This window comes from Mandrillus leucophaeus, unplaced genomic scaffold, assembly GCF_000951045.1.
Source record: "Mandrillus leucophaeus isolate KB7577 unplaced genomic scaffold, Mleu.le_1.0 Scaffold5, whole genome shotgun sequence".
In the NCBI taxonomy this organism is placed as follows: domain Eukaryota; kingdom Metazoa; phylum Chordata; class Mammalia; order Primates; family Cercopithecidae; genus Mandrillus; species Mandrillus leucophaeus.
In genome coordinates this window covers 6,796,063-6,808,647 of record NW_012105364.1, presented here as the reverse complement: position 1 = coordinate 6,808,647, position 12,585 = coordinate 6,796,063, and positions in this window count along the sequence as shown.

Sequence of the window (12,585 nt, the reverse complement as noted above, 5' to 3'; positions counted from 1 at the left end):
AGAAGGAGGTCAGGAGTAACTTTCCAGGTCCTGTTACATTTTTGTCCAGCAGCTGCCCATGGCTTAGTCTGGAACCACAACCCAGGAAGCTGTGTGGGTCGCTGGAGGCCTTCTCGCCAGCCCAGATGAAGTCACTGTGTGGTGGGCAGGGCCTGGAGAGTGAATGCCTCCTCCAGAGCAGGCTGCCTCCTGGACAGAGCTGGAAAATCAGCCCAGATCCTCTGCTCCCCTCTCCCTGTCCCCAGACACTCTTCAGACCAGCTCCTTTGCTGGCATCTGTTTGAGCCAGTTCCCAGCTACCTGGCCATCCCCTTGCCCACAGTTATGAGCCCCCAGAACATCTCTGAGGGTTTCTCCAGGCAGGTCCAACAGCACAGCTTCCTGGGCCACTCCTAGGATCCAACAGCATAGTTTCCAGGGCCACTCTTAGGATGCAATAGCACAACTCCCTGGGCCACTCCTAGGATGCAATAGCGTAGCTCCCAGGGCCACTCCCAGATGCAACAGCACAACTCCCTGGGCCATCCCTACATTCCAACAGCACAGTTTCTGGGGCCACTCCTAGATGCAATAGCACAGCTCCCAGGGCCACGCCTAGGGTGCAGTGTGTCCACCAGCTGCACCATTCTGTGTTGCCTCTTGCTCCCTACAAGTTCAGGGGATGATGCCTCCAGACCTGGTCTTCACTTGCAGTAAGGAAGAGTTCTTTCTGCACGTGTGAATATTTGACCTCTGAGAACAGTTCTTTCTCCTTGAGGTCAGATCCCCCCAGTGAAGGATGACAGCTTTCAGATTTTGAGGCCCCTCCCTTACCTCACAGTCCAAATTCCCAGATATAGCAAGTTCAGATGGGTGGAGAGGGAGTGGGAGGTTGGATTTCTATTAGCATCAGAAAGAAACCAGGAAACTCTAAAATTATTAATAGAATGGAATTCTATAAACAGCCATATGTCGATTCATACACCATTCAGGGTATACAATAGTTATTTTTATCTAAATTATTTCCTGAACAAGAATAAGATTCAGATGTTAAATTAAACAACTGTTACTCTATTTAGTTTCATTTTATGGCTAATAAAACTATGAAGACAATAAGAACTTACAATAGACCCAGAAAATATTATTACTGAGCTGATAAAAAGAGTATAAATAGTGGCCTACAAATTATTGAGTAAAACTTGAATAAGATATATTTCTGTTTTGCCGGGCACAGTGGCTCATGCCTGTAATCTCAGCACTTTAGGAGGCCAAGGCGGGCAGATCACTTGAGCCCAGGAGTTTGAGACTGGCCTGGAAAACATGGCAAAATCCCATCTCTACCAAAAATGCAAAAATTAGCTGGGTGTGGTGGTGTGTGCCTGTAGTCCCAGCTACTCAGGAGGCTGAGATGGGAGGATCACTTGAGCCCAGGGGGTTGAGCCTGCAATGAGCAGAGATCACGCCACTGCACTCCAGCCTGGACAACAGAATGAGACTCTGTTCCCCCATTACGCCCCCCCAAAAAAAAGATTAAAAGAGAAATATTTCTGTTTTAAAATGAACTAAGGATGATAAACACTAAATGGAGAAAATTACCAGGGATAGCTTGTTCTCACGCAGGTGATAAATCAAGAAATATGAAACGAAAATGAAGAAAGACGTAAAAAGTCAGTCACCAGGTGGTAAAGTCACAGTATTATAATGCCTACTGTGTAATAGGAGCTGTAGTATGCAGTAGTAGGTGGGATGCCCATTTGAAGAGACCCCTTCCCAGAGATCTCTGGAAAGAGAAGGTCATTTGAGGTCATAACAATTATAACAGGAATACAGAGACTTTAAAGGGAGATCTCAGTAACTGCTGGCCAAACCCACTGCCACTCAAGAGGGCCCAAGAGCAGTAACAGTCAACCTCTGTAAGTGGCAGCAATGTGGCTCGTAGAAAAAGACGCATGTCCAAAATCAGCATTTGTGATGAGGCCTCACGCTTTGGGAGGCTGAGGCAGGCAGATCACTTGAGGTCAGGAGTTTCAGACCCGCCTGACCAACATGGAGAAACCTCATCTCTACTAAAAATACAAAAATTAGCCATGTGTGGTGGCAAGCACCTATAATCCCAGCTACTCAGGAAGCTGAGGCTGGAGAATCACTTGAACCCAGGAGGCAGAGTTGCTGTGAGCCAAGATCGCATCACTGCACTCCAGCCTGGGCGACAGAGTGAGACTCCTCAAAAAAAAAAAAAAAAAGAAAAAAAGCAGCAGCAGCAGGAGTGGACAGAAAGCACCCAGATTAGAACTTGGGCCCAGTGCCTCTGCTCTGCCTCTGTCCTCTGATGGAGCTGTTTAAGATCCGTTTTCCACAGACACTGACCAATCTCCCGCCTTCTGTTGACCTGAATCTTAGAATACTTGCAGACTCTGGATCCAGAGATGACCTCCAGTTTCCTGTCGCTAGTCCTTCCATCTTACCTTCCTCCTCCCTCCTCCCTTTGTCCCTCTCTCTCTCCTCCATTCCGTCTTTCCTCCCCTCCTCCTTTCTTTCCATCCTTCTTTGCTTGTTTAATTCCTCCCTTCCTTCTTTCATTCCATCAACACTAACTATGGGTACTGGGCATATAGCAGCTAACAAGATGACACTTCTGTCTTCATGGATTTATAGTCCAGTGGGACAGACATTAAGCAAACAAAACTATCACAGTGGTACATATGTATTTGCAAAAGGAGATTAAGTGCTAGGAAGAAGCACAGGGTGCTATGTAACCGACTAACAGGGTGGACTGAATCTGGGTACTGGGAAGGTCTCTCAGGGGGAGTGATAATTAAGCTCCCTGTGGCAGGCTGCACGGGAGTTATCCAGGCCGAGTGGGAATGAGGGTGTTCCTGGCAGAGGGGACAGCAAGGGCAAAGGCCCAGAGGCAAGGAGCTGGAAGGAAGCCAGCATGGCCAAAGCACTGGGAGACCGAGAAAGACTGACACAGGAGGAGCCGAGGAGTAGGCAGGTGATCAGGAGCGATTTAATTTTAAGAGCGGCAGGAAATGATTTAAAGGTTTTTTAGGCAGTGGAGGAGCTTAAGCAGATTTGCATTAAAAAATTAGAGCCACTCAGAAGGCTGAAGGAGAAGCAGGAGGATCCTTGAGCCCAGGAGTTGGAGTCCAGGCTGGGCAGCATAGGGAGACCCCACCCCCCCCCGCCCCATCTTAAAAAAAAAAGAATTTAAAAAGTTACTGTGGATGCAGAGGAGGGAATGGATTAGTGGGGCAAGTGTGGGTTTGGAGTGACCAGGAAGAATGCCACTGTGGCCAATAAGATCGCGAGAGCACGGTGGTCGTCTACAGGGCAGGGCAGTAGGGTGGCAGGAGACACGCAGGTAGATTCAGAAGACGTTTAGGAGTTGGAACCTGAGACTTTTGAGAAATGAGGGGTGAGGAAGTGGAGGTGGCCGCGGTGGCAGGAGCAGTCAGGAGGATGGAGGCTCCCTTCACTGAGGTACGGACACCCCCTCCTTTGTGTCTGAAATTCTCCTGTTTTACAGTCAAAAGGCGTGAGCGCTGGCCTTTGAGACAGACGCACTGAGCCACCCAAAGTCACCCGGGCAGCGGACACAGTTGGGACTGAACGCAGGGGCTCTACCTGTGCCAGGTGCCCACCCTTCGGTGGTGCTCGGCCGCCTGACCTCCGCTTGGAGTTCCCGGCTCAGAGCAGGGGGTCGCGTCCCTGCGGTCTCTGGAGGCCACGCCCCACCCGGGCCCACCGGGGTGGGCGTGGCTCCGTGGCTCCCCGGGCGCTGCGCCGCCTCCTTCCCAAGCGGGCGGGGCTCCTGCCGGGTCCGCTGCCGCAGGCTGCCCGCTGACCCCCGCCACTTGGCCAGGCTGCAGGTACCGTGCCAGGGCGTGCTCAGCCTGGACCACAGCGGAGGTGTGCAGGACCCAGCGAGGCCCCCAAGCTTGTACGCCTCCTTCCTCCGCCAGCTTCTGTGTCTGCCTCCCTCTGTCCCTATTTTGCCCTTCACAGATCGTCGTCATTATCAAGTCCTACACTTTGAGAGCAGAAAGCGAACCCTTACGTGGTGGGTCTCCGACATCTGTTTATTACGTTGGACCGCATGCTGCATATGATCCAGCCACCTCGCTCTTCTCCTGCGGCTGCCCTTCGTCCTCGTCTCCGGGACCCATCTCCCTGCCTCCCGGACGACCTGTGCCTTATCCCTTCCTGTCTCTTATATTCTCATACATTTGCTGCCTCCTCTCCTACGTCCGTCCTTCGGGGTCAGCCTCCATCCATTACTTCTCAGCAGCATTGCAAAGCCTCTGTTTTCTCCCCGACCTGCAGCAGCCTCTCCCTCATCCAGTCAATTTCACAGGTTTTTCCCAAAATCTTCAGAGACTGCCCATTGCCTGTAGAGGAAATGCAGGCTCTTCAGCCTGGCACGGACCACCAAGCTTTGCCTGAACATCCTTTCCCACCTTTTATCTCACTTCTCCCCTTCCTGTACCTACAAACCAGCCTCTCTGTGTATGTCTCGTCCTTGAGCCTTGGCTTCTGCCATTCTCTCCTCCTCGTCGTCTCAGAAATTAAAATCCCTCCCATCCTTCCCAGTTCAGCTCAAATATGACCTCTTTGGTGAAGGCTCCCTGCCTCCTCCCCTTCACCCCTTTCGGCCTGGAGAGTCTTCTTCCCTGGGCCTTGCAGCACTCGGACCCTCCTCTCGTCCCCATGGCCGCTGATTTTGCCCCATCATTATTTGTGCTGGTGCCATGGGAAGAAGTGGCCCAGGAGAAAGATCAGGCTCCAGGAGAAGCTGATGCGCTTGCTGCAGGATGTTTAGTTGGAAGGGCTCCGGGCACCCAGGGAGAAATGTCCACACTTCCCTTCTAATCTGGGAGCTCCTGGAGGACAGGGTATGTGGTGGGCTTGTCTCTACATCCCCAGCTCCCAGCGCAGAGCGAGGCTTGCACAGGCACTCACTGACGTCTGCCAAGCCAGCAACTGAGGAGCAGATGTAGGGCCCAGAGGCACCAGCTGCAGGGATTCAGGGAAAGGGATTAAGGTACCAAGGGAAGTTCCAGGAAGAAGGAAAGATTGATTTATCTCCACTCAGCAGGCAAGGGTTTGGATGGGGAAAGAGAGGAGGAGGGTGGGTGGTGAAGACTTTCTGAGAGAGGAGAAAGGAATTTCTGGAGGAGGGGCGGGAGGTAAGCTGGGACAGTGCAGGATCTGGTGGTCCTGTCGGCACAGAGGGTGCCAGGCAGAAGGGCTAGGGGGACAGGGTAGGACACACATTTGAGCCAGAAGGAGATCCAACCTCACCACCCTGTGCCCTGTGCAATCTCAGATACTGGTCGGGGTCCCTCACCCCTTACCCTCTGCAGGGGAGTGGCCTGAGGAAAGTCCTTTTCAGAACCTGGTCCAAAAGCCTGCGTGGGAAGAAAGCGGGAGAGGGAAGCTGAAGACCTCTGTCCTTGCGCCAGCTCATGTTTTATGCTTGCCAAGTCCCAGGAGGGACACTGGGAAGATGGGAATCTCAGCCAAGTACACAGCTTATTCCCAGAGGGGTGGCAGGCCACAATCGGGAGGTTGGGATGGTGGGGCTGGTGGCAGGGGGTCCGAGAGGCTTGTGGAGGCAAAACCTGAGGACTGATCTGAAACAGGGGCAGGGGGAGGAATCACAGTTGGCAGACAGGAGCAAGCCTGGGAGGTGTGTGACTGTGTCCACTGTCCTTGAACAGAGGTGATTGCCAAGGGGACAGGCTGGGACTGAAACCAGCTCTGGCTACGGGCCGGCCACACTGGCGGGTCTGGGAGAGGGGTCCCCTTTCTCTCATTTGCACGAAGGCTCTGTTGGGGCTAGTGAGGCCCTGCTTCGGTCCCCTTTTTGCCCTCCCCAACTCCCCTACCCTACCTTGCCCCTCCTACTCCCCTGCCTCGTATTTCAAAGCTCCAAAGCCTGTTTCCCTCTCCCCACTCCCACTTCAGTGAAATGTAGTGAGTTCTGAGGAAAAGCTCGATCTCAGCCATTTTCACCTCCATAGGAGGATGCTTCGTGCTCTGTTTCCTGTTACCTTTGCAAGGAAAGCTTCCTCCCTATTAAGAGGAAGTGGGAGGGAGCAGTTTGGAGGGGTGACAGTTGGGGGTTTCCTATGGCCCCCTTGTCACTTATACTTACCCTCCTACCATGAATGCCCAGACTGGGTCAAGTGTTGGTCAGAAAAGCTCTGGAAGGTTGCTGGTTTGGAAGGAAAGGCTGTGAATTGTTTTCAACAAGCATAGACTTCTGCAGCAGGAGGACCCACACATGGGCTGGGTTGTGTTAATGATGCAATTGGAAATGTGAACCACTGACTTCTGAGCCAGCCTATGTGGATGGTCCAAGAAGCGGAGGGTGGAGAGAATGAGGCTGATGTTTAGTTGTTCCACACATGTGAGTGTTCTCTGTGTTTGCCAAGCACAGTCTCACCCTTGGGTTCATTTCATCTGTGAGTTTATTCAGTAAATACTTATTAAGCACCTACTATGTGCCAGGCACACTTCTAGGCACAGAAAATGTAGCAACGATGAAGACAGATGGGGTCCTGCTTCATGGCAAAAAATTATAAAATAGAGTGGTTGTGAAAAGAACTGTGAAGTCTAACCAAGTGGGTGAGGGCATAGAGAATGAGGACACACATGTGTGCACACATGTGTATAAAGACATTTATTGTAGGAATTGGCTCACACAAATATAGAGGCTGATGAGTCCCAAGAGCTGCTAGGCTCAAGACCCAGGAAGGGTTGATGTTCAGTTCAAGTCTGAAGGCTGGAAAAAAATAATGTCCCAGCTCAAATGTAGCCAGGCAGAGAGAGTGCTCTCTTACTCAGCCTTTCTGCTCTGTTCAGACCTTCAACTGATTGGGTAAGGCCCACCCACATTAGGGAGGGTGTTATGGTTTGGCTCCACGTGCCCACCCAAATCTTATCTCGAATTGTAATCCCCACATGTCCAGGGAGAGACTTGGTGGGAGGTGATTGGAACATGGGGGTGGCTTACCCCATGCTCTTCTCTGATAGTGAGGGAGTTCTTAGAGATCTGATGGTTTTTTAAGGCAGTTTTCCCTGCTCTTGCTCTCTCTGTCTCTCTTTCTCTGTTACCTGCTGCCATGTAAGACATGCTTGCTTCCCCTTCCACCGTGATTGTAATTTTCCTGAGACCTCCCTAGCCAGGCGGAACTGTGAGTCAATTAAACCTCCTTTGTTTATAAGTTACCCAATCTCAGGTAGTATCTTTATAGCAGTGTGAAAACAGACTAATACCGAGGGCCATCTGTGTTATGCAGTCTACTGATTCAAATGTTAATCCCATCCAAAAACACCCCCAGAGACACACCCAGAATAATGTTTGACCAAATACCTGGGCACCCTGTGGCCCAGTCAAGTTGACACCTAGAATTCACCATCACAGCTTCTCTGAGAAGGTGTCACTTTGAGAAGTAACCTAGTGAGGAGTGGGGGTGAGCCATGGGGTTGAGCCATTGGGATCTACAGGAGAAGAGCATTCAAGCAGTGGTGACAGCACGCGCAAAGGCCCTGAGACAGAGGCATGGTTGGCCGTGTGAGACCCAGCAGGGAGGCCAGTGTGTCTGGAGAGGAGTGAACCTGATGGGTGACGGGTGAGGGGGAGGCCGTAAGCAGAGGTGAGACTGGGTCTGACATTGTTTTTATTTATTTTCATTTATTTATTTATTTTAGAGACGGGATCTCACTCTGTCACCCAAGCTGTAGTGCGATGGTACGACCGTGGCTCACAGGTGCGTGCCACCACACCCAGCTAACTTTTTAATTTTAATTTTTTTGCAAGGACAGGGTCTGCTATGTTGTCCAGGCTGGTCTCAAATTCCTTGCCTCAAGCGATCCAACTGATCCAACTGCCTCAGCCTCCTGAGTCACTGGGATTACAGGCGCGAAGACATCGTTTTCAAGGGATCACTCTGCTGTGTGGAGACTAGACTGCGAGGAGCAAGCCTGGAAAGGGGAGAGCTGTTTGGAGGTAAGAGATGGTGGCTGGTGGAGAGGGTGAGGAGCAGGTTAGAGTCTTTTCGGAGACATAACAATATTTGCTGACGAAGGAGAGGTAAAATGACAGGAAGGAGCCAGGGAGGACTCTGAGGTTTTTGCCCTAAAGCTGGAAGTAGGACTTTCATTTCCTGATGTAGGAACAGGCGAGATTCCACAGGGAAAGCACACAGCACTGTGCTTCGAGTTAGCACTGGATACATGGAAGTGCTGGACATGCAGAATCCACGGAGGAGAAGCCTTGGAAGAGGAGGACCCCGGGGATGCCAAGGAGAGAGCATCCTCGGTAGGGGCAGGCCCCTGTGTGGGTGCCGGAGGGACCTGCCATGCTCCCCGCTGCCCTCACCAGCCCTGCCTAGTTGCCCAGGCTCTTTGGCCCGTGTGGCTCAGCTCAAGCCCACCAGGAGGGTGTCCCCGCCCCACCACCACCAATCAATGTTGTCCCTGTGTTGGTTCTGGTCCAGGCTGCAGCAAAGAATGTGGGGCAGGAGGCAGTCAGAGACTGGAGTTCCAAGAGATTTCATGAGAACCATGCTAGTAGGAGCGGGACCCAGCGATCCGAGGGGCAGCCAGCACGGAAAGCTGGCCGTGGGCAATTCTCCACTCCATGGGAGACCGCAGTGCCCCCTCAAGGTGTACCTGGCTGCTGCCCCAGAGTCGCTGCCCGGTACAGGGGCTTGGGCTCCAAGTTGAGCAGCTAAGAAGGGGAGGCCTACTCTATGGGCAAAAAAGGGTTTTCTCCTCTTACTCCTGAGAGTAACCCAGGCCCACCCATGGGAAGGCAGGTGGACGCCTGTGCCGGCACAGGCACCCTCAGAGTCTCTGTGTCCCCAAGTTCTCCACTGCAGCCTGCTCTGCAGCCACACCCTTCCATCCATGGCTACACACTCACATTCTGGGTCTCTTCCCTGGACCAGATTGCAGAGCAGGGCCCCTGTCTACACTGCCTCCAGCTGGCCCCTGCTGACAAGCCCATGTTGTGTCATGTTGGGAGTCTGGGGAAGGCACGAGGGCCCCTCTCCAGCAGGTCTCGATGGTTCCTCCACACCTTCAGGAAAAGCAAGAGATAAACCATCGCATCCTGAGCTCTGCAGGGAACCGGAGGCAGACACCATCCATTCTGCAAACCTGCAATGTTGGCCCTTCTAGGATCTCCTCGCCCCTTCCAGGGCTGCAGCCTCTAAGGCAGGTAAGACCCAGGCCAGGCTGGCTCAGGGACCTCTGTGTAGCATTGCTGACCTCATGTTATGGAAGCAGGAGGCCACTGTGAGATGCGGGGCTTAGCTGCCACCTTGGAGAAATGGCTCATTTGAGATGGGCAGGAGCGATTTAATCAGGCTAAGTTGACCTGGCCCTGGGACCCCCGCCTTCTCCACGACAGCAGCATCTGCTGAAAGCAGACCAGAGCCCACACTTGCAAGTTCAAAGATGTCTGTCCCCAAGGTCTCAACCAGGGATGGCATCTTCTTCTTGGGGCACTTAGCATTTTGGGACTCTGAGAGAGTCCTTTGTGGGAATTGGGTGTGCTGACACTGTGGGATGAAGGAAGCACCAAGGCTGCAGATAGACCCTGGGCCAGACCATCTGAATGAAGTCCAGGCACAGCAGGGGCTCTGAGGAGGCACAGGATGTAGGAGATGAAAGGGGAAAATGAAGGGGAGCCACAGGTTCAAACTGCCTCCTCCCAGGAGTGCGCTACAGCTTGGCCACTTCTGTTTCATAAGAAGGAGGTTGTGACTTTGGGAGGTGGAGGGGGATTACAGCTGGGATTCCTGTTGCCTGCCTCCTGTCTCTGGGGCTCTCAGCTTTCTCTTCTCCCCAGGACTCTTTTCCTCCTCCCCTCCCCTGCTCTCCCGCTGCCCTCTTCCCCCGCAGGTCCTGGCTCCGCCTCCCTGACCCGGTCTTCCTGGTGCGAGCTGAGCCCTGGAGGGGCCACAGCCTCCCCTACAGGCCCCCTGCCATGGGGTGGCTGCTGTCTCCTTTGGATCTTTTTGCGGTCTGGGCTTGCTGTTCCTCTCAACAGTAGTCAGGAAGCCCTTACCCCAAAAAGTATCTGCGGGAGGCCTTGTCCACAGGGGAGGCTGCCCCAAGGGCTCCAGGTGAGTCACAGCAAATGCAAGAACAGTGAATGGAACTGGGGTCTCCCGGCTCTCTCTTAAAGTTGCTGAGTGACCTTAAGTCCAGCACTGAGCCTCTCTGGGCCTCACTTATGCCACTCTTTTCATCATTTGCCGGTAGGCAATGTCAAGTGAGAGACTCCACAGATAAGAAAAATAAAGGAGAGGCTCAATTACAGGCCAGGAAAAACCACTTTGGTGGACAAAGGCCGCGCGGCTCTCCCAGCATTCTGTCCTCTGTATACAGACGATCTCCTTCTGAGATCCTTTTGGGGATGACCCCTTCCAAACCATGGACACTTCTGGGTGGGTTGTCACTCAAGAGGTCCTGCCCTCTTCTGCCCACTGGGTAGACACAAGAATTGAAATCTGTGAAGGATACGAGATTGGGAACAAAATAATTGATGCTGATTGATCCCAGCAGCTGTATGGCGAGAAGACGACGAGCTTCCGCTGCCTGCATCACTGACTTGCCTAATGTCTGCCCTGCCCTGGCTTGAATCTTCCATCGTGCCTTTCATTCTGTGAACCACCCCCAAATCCTTCAAATAAAGTCCTTGATTGCTTGTTAGAGTCGATAATATTGCTTGCTGAGGATCCAGAGACCTCTAGAGAGAGGAGGTGGAATTGCACACCCTGGGAAAGGAAGATGTGAGTTACCATCCCTGGGGGAGGTCCCACGGGTGTTAGCCCCCAAGGGACAAGGGACTGACAGGGGGCAGGGCTGAGAGCAGGGGTCATATACAAGAGTTGAGTTGGGGGCCTAAGGAAACTTCCCCAAAGGTGAGAGCCATGTTGGGATAAAGGACAGAGGAGGACCTGTATGATGTGGAGAGATTTGAAACATAGCTAAGTGGGGTCCTCACCTCTAAAGGGGCCAGGGGCCAGGCGCACCTGTAATCCCAGCACTTTGGGAAGCCGAGGTGGGCAGATCACTTGAGGTCAGGAGTTCAAGACCAGCCTGGCCAACATGGTGAAACCCCTACTCTTACTAAAAATACAAAAAGTAGCTGGGCATGGTGGTGCACGTCTGTAATCGCAGCTACTTGGGAGGCTGAGGCAGGAGAATCACTTGAACCCAGGAGACAGAGGTTGCAATGAGCCGAGATTGCACCACTTCCCTCCAACCTGTGTGAGAGAACAAGACTCCGTTTAAATAAATAAATAAATGGGGCAGAAAACAGGTTATGCCAATTACAGGTGGTTGTAGATTCCCAGTCCCTCCTCCTCATGCCAGGTAGCTGGGGGATTGACACTGCAGCCATGGTGAGGCCGCAGCAGGTCGGGGATGAACACACAGACATCCATCTCATTGTCCACCACAGACAATGAGATGGATGACCAGGTTCCCTAGTGCTGAGTGCTGAGTGCTGACTGCCATGGTGCTCTCAGGCCAGGAAATGGCCAGGGGCCAGGGATCCTCCTTATCTGGAATCCTCCTACTTGGCCCTGGGGTGGCCACTTGTGCTGAGACAGCCCAAGGTGAGGGGCGTGGCATCAGAACTCCCCAAGGCCTTTAATGCTGCAGAGACACAGCCCTCAAGAAACAAGGCCCCTGGAAATTCCTTCCCTAAGCAGAAGCTGCTGGAGGCCATTTTAAGGCAATATGTGAGTTGGTGTGTCACCTGCACCGAGTTCAGAGGTGCTAAAGGATCCTGAGTGGGGCTTGGGGTTTGCTGTGGAGGTTCAGGAAGAAGGGTGGGGTTTACAGGTCCAGGAACAATTACTGGGTTTGTGAGGCAAACCGAGCCCCCACCAGGTGACAGCCAGATAGCAGTGGGAGAAGGGACGATGGCAATGAGCAAAACGGCAGGGCTGATTGATACCTGTGACCACGGAAGCTCCTGCGGCTGATGCTATCCCGACCCTCCCCATCCCGCCCAGCTGGAAAGCAGCTCTTGCTCTGCCACCTGCTGCCAGCATGCGGGGTGGGGATGTGTGTACAGCTCAAGGGTGGCATCGTGTGGTCATAGTTGGGTAGTGCACCTCACAGCTTCCAAAGAGCTTCATTCTGCGGAGGCACTCGGGGAATTGTGAGTCTCTGTGTCAGACTCTGTTCTAGGACTGCAAGCTCTTTCCTAACAGAATCAGAGCTTCTGTGAGGAGCAGTCCTGAGGGGTGCAGAGCCTGAGGGGAAAGGGGAGAAGAGAAGGAGAGAGGGAGGGGAGGTGGGAGGGGGAGGGTTGCTAGAGTCCCTTGGTGAGCGTGTCTACAGCCAGGCTGCTCTAGGGCACCTTTCAAAGTGGGTCCACATCCCAGGCGTTTGACGACTTAACCTTTTGCATAAGACTTTCACATTGCAACTCAAATCCCTGCCACCCTAGGGAACCTATTCCCTCCAGAGGGAGAGGGACTCGGGAGAGCCATTATTCCAAAAGGGCTCCTGTTCCCAATGTTAATGGAAAGAACCCAGACTTCAGAATCAATCCGATCTGGATTCAAATCT